The following is an 8,241-nucleotide window of genomic DNA, read 5'->3' as shown; positions in this document are numbered from 1 at the left end:
TCAGAGACATTCCTGAATGTATTTAGAAGATTTGCAGCTAGACGGTCTTGTCCTAATAAATTAATAAGCGACAACGGAACCAATTTCGTTTGAAATATAATGAATAACCCAAAGGTTAAGTCGGCCTGGGAATCAGAAACTGTACCTGGCAGTTCATAGCTCCAAGAGCACCAGGGCAAAATAGATTTACCGAATGAATGATTGGTATTGTGAAGAACTGTCTTAGGAAAATCTTACAGGGAACTAAGATCACGAGAGAGGAGTTGAGAACAGTGATAACTAAAATTGAGGCTAGGATTAATGATAGACCTTTAACCTATCTGGATGACACTAGCTTTTCAATTGAGGCATTGACACCGGCTTATATGTTATATGGCAGAAAGCTCCATCCGGTGCCTTGTGTAGATATCCAGGAGGAAGTAGATGATCCTACAATAGAAAATAATGAATTAGGACAACATCTGAGTGAGGGATATCAACGTCTGAAAAGGGTGTTGGTCGCCTGGAATAGACACTGGAACAAAGAATATCTTTTGAGCCTAAGAGAAAGATTTTGTGGGGCTCAGGCTGCCAGCAACAAGTCAGTTATAGACACAGGAGATGTTTATCATTCATTCATTGCCAGACGCCATGTATCCCAAACAGGGTGGCCAACGGCTTAGAGTTAATTGTTTTACAGGGAGGGGCACTAATCCTCCACCAACCCCACTTGACACGTAGGGATGCCAACAGCATCTGGTGTTCCCAGGCGGTCACCCATCCAAGTACTAACCAGACCCAACGTTGCTTAACTTCGCTGATCAGACGGGAAGCGGTGTACTCAACGTGGTAGATGTGATCTTAGTAAAAACAGAACAACAAAGATCCCAGTAGCCATTATTTAAAGTGATCTCCATGCACCTAGATCTGGAGGGGGTGCTGAGACTTGTAAAAATTAAATGTACGGGACATACCAGTATAAAAACTATTGATAAACTGGTGCCCCTTGAGTTAACAGCTACCCCGGAGACAGTGGATGGTGGAGAGCAACTGGGTCAAGATGCGTGACCTAGAAGGGCCACAGCACGGGGTTCTTGAGATCTATGGAGAGAACTCCTGGCTAAGGGTCACATTACATGATACAGCGTATCAGTTTTTGCCCAGCCCCAAACTGTGGGATATATTTTCCCCCAGAGCGCCTGCGCTCTTTACATTTTAAAATAGTTGTCCCTGATTAAAAGCAGAGGAAACCCCAAAGAGTGTTATGACTAATTCAAGAAGTTGTATAACCCAGAGATTATTCTCTGTTAATAATTATTATTAATAAATTAAATGCTACTGCATTTAACCCTTGTGGACAACTGCATTGTAAATACTTAGGAATTTTCCATTGACCTAAGTGTGCCTGCATGGTGGGTATGACGTGCCCTTCATGTGAAAAGCTGATGAGGGTTTAATACATATTTACATAGATAAAGGGCATATTTGGCTTTAGTTGGCTAAAAATAGGATTAAATTAAGTTAGATTTGCCTTGTATATTTCATGAAGTAATTTAATTGTATTTAGCCTTGTAATTAATTAACAGTTGGCATCTCTTGAACGCGAATGAATGTGTTTGAATGGATGAGTAAATGGGGAGTGTGTCGTCCTGTCTCGGCTACCTCCCTTTCCTTGGGGGAAGCAGCCTAGGTATATAGATAGATCTCTTGAATCTTACAAGGGAGAAGAGACTCGCCATGTTTACAATCGTTTTCGAAAGCCTATTCAAGCTGCATGCTTTAAAATACGCACCTAAGGACGCTTGGAAGTCCAGGCAAACCGACCGAGACATCATGCCCTTCGTCATCTGTTGTTCCGACTCCATCCAGCTGAGTAACCTTTATGACTTGGCCAAATCTGGAGGAAACTGGCTAGGATATAAGGAGAATAATTACCGGTGAGTTAGAGTATTAATTTTACCCTAATCTCCTAAGAGACGTATGTAAATTTCCTGTTGGTTGTGTTTAGACTAACACTCGTCGGATAAAGGAGTGTATAAAAATTTCTGACAAGACTATTATTCACCGTTGTTTGGAATCATAATGGATATCACAGTTTTATATGTTCTTTAGGCTGTCATAAGTCATAATGGTTAAGCCAGAAGAGTAGTATTTCGCTTGCATAAATACACCGTTATCACAAGACTGTCCTCTGACTCAAGGTGTTGCCTGACAGGACACAGGTCCTGCCAGATGTCTCTAATGTAACTTGGTTATGAATCTCCACAGTAATGTATTAAAATCCTACACCAGGTGATCTCTGACACCGATTAATCAGAGCCTGCACACATAATATACTGTACATCAGCATTAAAAAACATGCGTTGCCCAGAGTATGCAGCAAAGATATTGATTAATTGATTTATAAGAGGTTTGGCACAGTAGTGCCTGGCACTGCAGCTGCAAGGCTATTCAGGGCTGTCAACAGTATAAGTGTGGAATATAACAATTAACCAGGATGTCACGGGGTTTTGTGAAATTAAAAATTAAATAAAGGTTATGAATAATATATGTTTTGCTTGAAAATATGGACAAGGAATTGACCTGTGAAATCAAGCAGTAAGTTTTACTTTATTCCGGCTTACTTCGCCGATTCTCTAAGGATGAGAATTTATAAACTTTCTCAACAGTACACAGCATGCTGTTTGTTAGTACTGTTAGCCTCTAGAGAAAGTGACTCCACCCCTGACAATCAATAACTGATGCTATTAATGATAAACAGGTTCTTGCCGGTGCATTAATTCCTGGCTGGCACAACGGATTTAAGCTTAATACAAAAGGACTGGCCTAGGTACCAGTTATGAATAATACAAAGCGTCTGTGCAAACTAGGAGTGGCAACAAAAAAAAAGCTAAATATGGAGAAATAAAACGAGTTTAACTACATTTAGCTCAAAAGAAGAACTATAAATTTATTGATTACAATTAAATAAATTTACGTTACATGTCTCAAAAATGAATTCAAAATAACAAGGGAAATACACTCACTTGCTCATTCAAAGCTAAGCACTTAAACCTAGGAAAAACGAAAAGAAATACTGGTCAGTAGAGGGGCTAAGCGGAATGACTGGGCATCGATACGTAGGACAGACGCTGCAAACACGCCAAACCTCGCCAATTCACCGTCTAGGTGGAGATTGCAGGAACTCACAGTGGCGGAGTTGCTCCACGCTGGGCACGAACCTGTTCTCACGACGATCCAATCCTGACTAAGTTTGAATTATGGAAGGGGGCGAGGGATGGCTGTGCTTGGCTCAATGGTCAACAGAAAGAGAGTGACACGCTCACAATAAATCACTCAGCGAAGACGCTAATGTCGCGCGCAAGGATGATCACTTATGAAACAGTGAAAAATATTCTGAAAATCGTCCCAATCAAGTGAAGGCTAGGACGGTTGGGCTGAGTGATATTCAGTGAGAATTCCACTAGAATTCGCGGTTTTCACACTGAAACACAAATGTCACGAACTTATAAACCCGCTCGCGCCAATTCGTGACATTACGCCCCATCAAAATCAAATTTTTGTTCTTAAAAAAATTCGATATGCATACATAAATCCTATCTCAGTCACACAAGATTCACACTGTGGTGTGTGTACTACCCTGCTACAGGAGAAAATCACAGTCGCCCATGAGCGTAAAAACCTCGTATTTACATTAATAGAGGCAAGCTTGAGGAAAAAAATCAGAGACGACACTGAAAAATCCTGTTCTCAGGTCAAACTGAGCAAAAGTTCGCTACGTTTACATGAACAACTAATTGACAGTTGTGGTGTAACTGTGCCTACGTGTAAAGTTATGTAATACAATAGTAAATAATGACGACGAGGCAGAAGAGAAGAGGTGGCAGCATGCGCCAGGGACGATCAGCTGATCTGCACGACAATGCTGCACCCGCCAGCTGCACCTGCGAAAGGAATCAAGGTGGAGCATCAAAAGTGTCATTTCTCTCTCTCTCTGCCTAGCAATCAGTACTTATGTTTATTATTAACCAGGAAACGTAGTCTTTGGATTGCTCAAATCTCTCAGGACCCTTGTAGTTTACTGGTTAACCTACATTATTAACCAGGAAATGTGCCAGTTCTTGAATTGCCCAAATCTCTCAGAACGAGCAGTTTACTGGTTAACCCTACATTATTAACCAGGAAACGTGCCAGTTCTTGGATTGCCCAAATCTCTGAGAACAAGCAGTTTACTGGTTAACCTACATTATTAACCAGGAAACGTGCCAGTTCTTGAATTGCTCAAATCTCTCAGAACGGGCAGTTCACTGGTTAACCTAACATTATTAACCAGGAAACGTGCCATTTCTTGTATTGCTCAAATCTCTGAGAACGGGCAGTTTACTGGTCAACCTCACTCTACACTTACGATTAAAAACGGCAAGCTGAGAATCCTTACGCATTCTCGGGCAGGTCACATTTTAACACTGACCGTGGGTGTGAACACTCATGTGGATAATGTGCATTCTCTGGGAATCCTCAGAGAGGCTCACAGCTCGAGACGTTCCACAAGGTAATTCATACACAGCCTCGGATTGTCGAACTTTCCCCTTAACCTACTGTACATATGTATGTACAGGCCCTGGACATGATGTCTCCTGTGTGGCCAACGGGCGAGACAACAGGTCTGCACTCACATTACCACTGCCCTCCCTTTCAACTGCTTCAGAGATTATGTGTGTGGATTCAAATGGCACAGGTAGGACATGTCCCTGATTGGTGGTATGTGGACACACATTGCAGGAACGCACAAAGCTATCTATTTCCGGTCCCATTCCTGGCCAGAAAAAGTCAGCACGGATACTGCCCTGGGTTTTCCTTTTGCCCATGTGACCTCCTGAGGCTGAACAATGACCCCATTCTAACACTGCTTGGCGGTACTTAGCGGGAACGACGAACTGCAGTCAAACCTCGCCCTGGGGTATTCGTGACTCACGGTAAAGTCGTCCTTGATTACAAAGGAACTTGGCTTGACCTCCCTGTGAATACTTTATCACTCTACCCTTTTGTTTCTTCTGCACGGCAGCAAGTGTTGGGTCAGAGTGGTGTTCTTGAACAACAACTTGGCTACACATCAGATCTTGCAACGATGCAATGGTCACTGGGGTGACACAGTTTGGAGCCTCAGCCATGGCTCGTGTTACTGGAGCCGAAGTCTGAGTAGCGTCATCTATGGTGCAACTATATTTGGCACCTGAAATATTGCCTATGATAAGGTCAAACAAAGGTTCTGGCATGACAACTGCGACTGTTGTACCAGTGTAAAATGGAGATGCCACCTGGATACGTGCCTCAGGGAACAATCTCACTGATCCATCAATAAGGTTAGCTTGGATCTTTAGGAAGGAAGGGAAGAGGTTGTGTAGATCAGATATTCATTATTAGATCTTTAGTGGAAAAGTTTCTAGAGAAGGAAAAGAAGTTGTATGCGGCTTTCATGGATTTGGAGAAAGCATATGACAGGGTGGATAGACTAGGATTGTGGAAAGTGTTAAGAATATATGGAATAGATGGGAAATTGTTGAATGCTGTGAAGAGTATGTACGATGGTGCGAAGGCTGCAGTGCGTGTGGATGGTGAACTAAGTGAATTTTTCTCTTTGAAAGTTGGGTTGAAACAGGGATGTGTCATGTCTCCATGGTTGTTCAATCTGTACATGGATGGGGTAATAAAAGAGGTACAAGGTAGGGTAGTGGATGTTGGAGTGGCCCTGGTGAGAGAGGATAGTGTTTGGAAACTCCCCGTACTGTTGTTTGCAGATGATACCGTGTTGTTGAGTGAAGACGAAGGGGAGCTGCAAGGCTTGGTGGATGAGTTTGGGAGAGTGTGTAAGAAACGGAATCTGAAGGTGAATGTAGGGAAGAGTAAAGTGATGGTCTTTGAGAGAGGTGAAGTCAGTGAATGTACAGCGAGGTTGGATGGTGAGGAATTGGAAAATGTGAGTACGTTTAAGTACTTGGGTAGTGTGATGAGTAAGGATGGAGGTTTGGAGGGTGAAGTGCTTGAAAGGGTACAGCAGGGAAGAAAGGTTGCTGGTTCTTTGAAAGCAGTGATAAGAAACAGGGAAGTGAGCATGGAAGTGAAAAAGTTACTACATGACAGTATTGTGATACCAACTCTAACGTACGGAAGTGAAGCTTGGACGTTGTTGGAAGGACACAAGTCAAGAGTGAGAGCCGTGGAAATGAGTTATTTAAGAGGAGCCTGTGGAGTCACATGGAGAGACAGGCTGACGAATGAGGATATAAAGGAGCATTGTGGTGTTGATGTGGATGTGATAGGAAGCGTTATGAGGAACACACTGAGGTGGTTTGGCCATGTGGAGAGGATGGAGAGTGAAAGACTGACGAAGAGAGTGTATGTGAGTGAGGTGGAGGGGGAAAGAGGGAGGGGGAGGCCGAGGATGAGATGGAGAGATGGGGTGGAGAGGTATATGAGAGAGGGGGGTGTGAGTTGGGAGCAGGGGAGTGAAATGGCGGGGGACAGGGAGACTTGGAGTCGATTTGTTTGTGGCCACCCCAAACGGGAGTGAGGCGTCTGGCAATAGATAGATAGATAGGATCTGTCGACCTGTGTACTCCTCACGCTGAACTAGACTCTGCTTGACAGAGCAACCTGAGGAACCATTGTCTCTCAGGACCTTCACAGGAATGCCTCCCACAAACCCTGGCTGAACAAGGAAGGCACTGTCACCTGTGGGAGGACCTGTGGAGGAAGCCGCCAGCCACTGATGAGGCTGCTGAATAAATGATGCGGCAAACATGGTGCCCTGAGAACTTGATGCTTGAGGGGTTGTACTCACTGTCTGGGGAGACGGAGCATTGACCACCTGTGGCGGAGGGTTCACTGTCACCGTGGGATTAGTGAACTGTGGAGAAGTACCTTTACTGGTGGTGCTGGCACCATTGTGCACTTGTTGTGGAATGAAGGCTGCATTTGCATCCTACTGCCGATACACTAAAGTCGATTGTCCTGACTGAGGGTTACATGGTTTGTCCTTGCCCTACTGCTGCTTGAAATACTGATACTGCTGCTGGTTAGGGTTCTGCTTGTCATACCGCCTCCACATAGGTTTCTGGGTATTTTGTTCCTGGTCCTTTTTCTGCGGTTTTGGACCTTGGCCATTATTCTGGGAACGGCCTTGTTGCTGGGGTTCAGTCTGAGACAGTTTCCCAGATTTGTCAGCTTTCCTGTTCCAGGTGTGCTGCTTACGAGTTTGATACCCATATGCACTGAAGAATGCATCAGCCTTGTTCACCATTGGCTGCCATCCTTTACCTGGCAGATTTTAAGCTGAGCCATAAGTTCAGCAGGCCACGACTTTTCTAGCTGTGTGCGCAGCGTAAGGTCGATTATCCCCTCACGTGTGGAAGGAGTTTCATCTTTCTCCATCCATTCATTTAAGTAAGCAGTAGGCCGATCAAGAAACTGAACGGCAGTCTCTTTTTCTTGTAAACACTCCCTCATAAACTGGCTCTTGGCGTCGTCAGCTGTGAGACCGTATGCTTTGATGAGTGCGGCCTTCATCATCTCATACGTGAGATTGTCTCCACGAATTCTGTGGAGAATATCGAGGGCAGGGCCCTCAAACAAGCTAAGAAACTGAAGCCGCTTAGCTACCTCATCCAGCTGGTACAGGTGAGCCATGTCTTCGAAACAAGCTATGAATGGCTCGATTCGCTCGCCTTCCTTGTATGGAGGAAACTTGATGTGTGGTGTCACCAGAACATGTGCAGGGAGAGTGCTCATGGAGCTTGGGCCAGCTGCACCAGATGTGTCTGAAGCCAATGAATCTCACTTGAGCTTCAACATTTCATGTTCATGTTTTTCACGTGCCTCATGCTCGGCACGTTCATGTTCACGTTCTCTCTCTCGTTGTTCACGCTCATATTCACGTTGTTCTCGCTCATGTTCTAACTCGAGTTTGCATTGTTTTTGCATGTATTTGCGTTGTTTTTGCTTGTATTCGCGTTGTTCTTGCTCGTGTTCGCGTTGAATTCTATGCTCTTTGCGAGCATCATTCTCACGTTGCTGCTCATTACTAAACCGAGAGAGTACATACTCTCTGACTTTTTCGGGGTCGGTAAGCCCCATATCTTTAGCTTCCTGTACATAGACGTTGGTAGACTTGATGCTAACTCAGTCTGAGTGAGCTAAAGACTAAGTACTGACTGCTATTTTGCAGAGAAATGCCAATAATCAAGAATAAAGCATATAGGCACA

General features: G+C 44.2%; 1 pseudogene; it reads right to left on the bottom strand.

Moving 5' to 3' along the window:
- Positions 1-723: 723 nt before the first annotated feature.
- Positions 724-840, bottom strand: LOC145406922 (5S ribosomal RNA; annotated as a pseudogene).
- Between the last annotated feature and the right edge of the window lie 7,401 nt (positions 841-8,241).

The sequence above is a fragment of the Coenobita brevimanus genome, chromosome 71 (genome assembly GCF_032717465.1).
Source record: "Coenobita brevimanus isolate Jiangsu-jjx chromosome 71, ASM3271746v2, whole genome shotgun sequence".
Classification (NCBI taxonomy): domain Eukaryota; kingdom Metazoa; phylum Arthropoda; class Malacostraca; order Decapoda; family Coenobitidae; genus Coenobita; species Coenobita brevimanus.
This window is presented reverse-complemented; position numbering and strand designations above follow the sequence as displayed.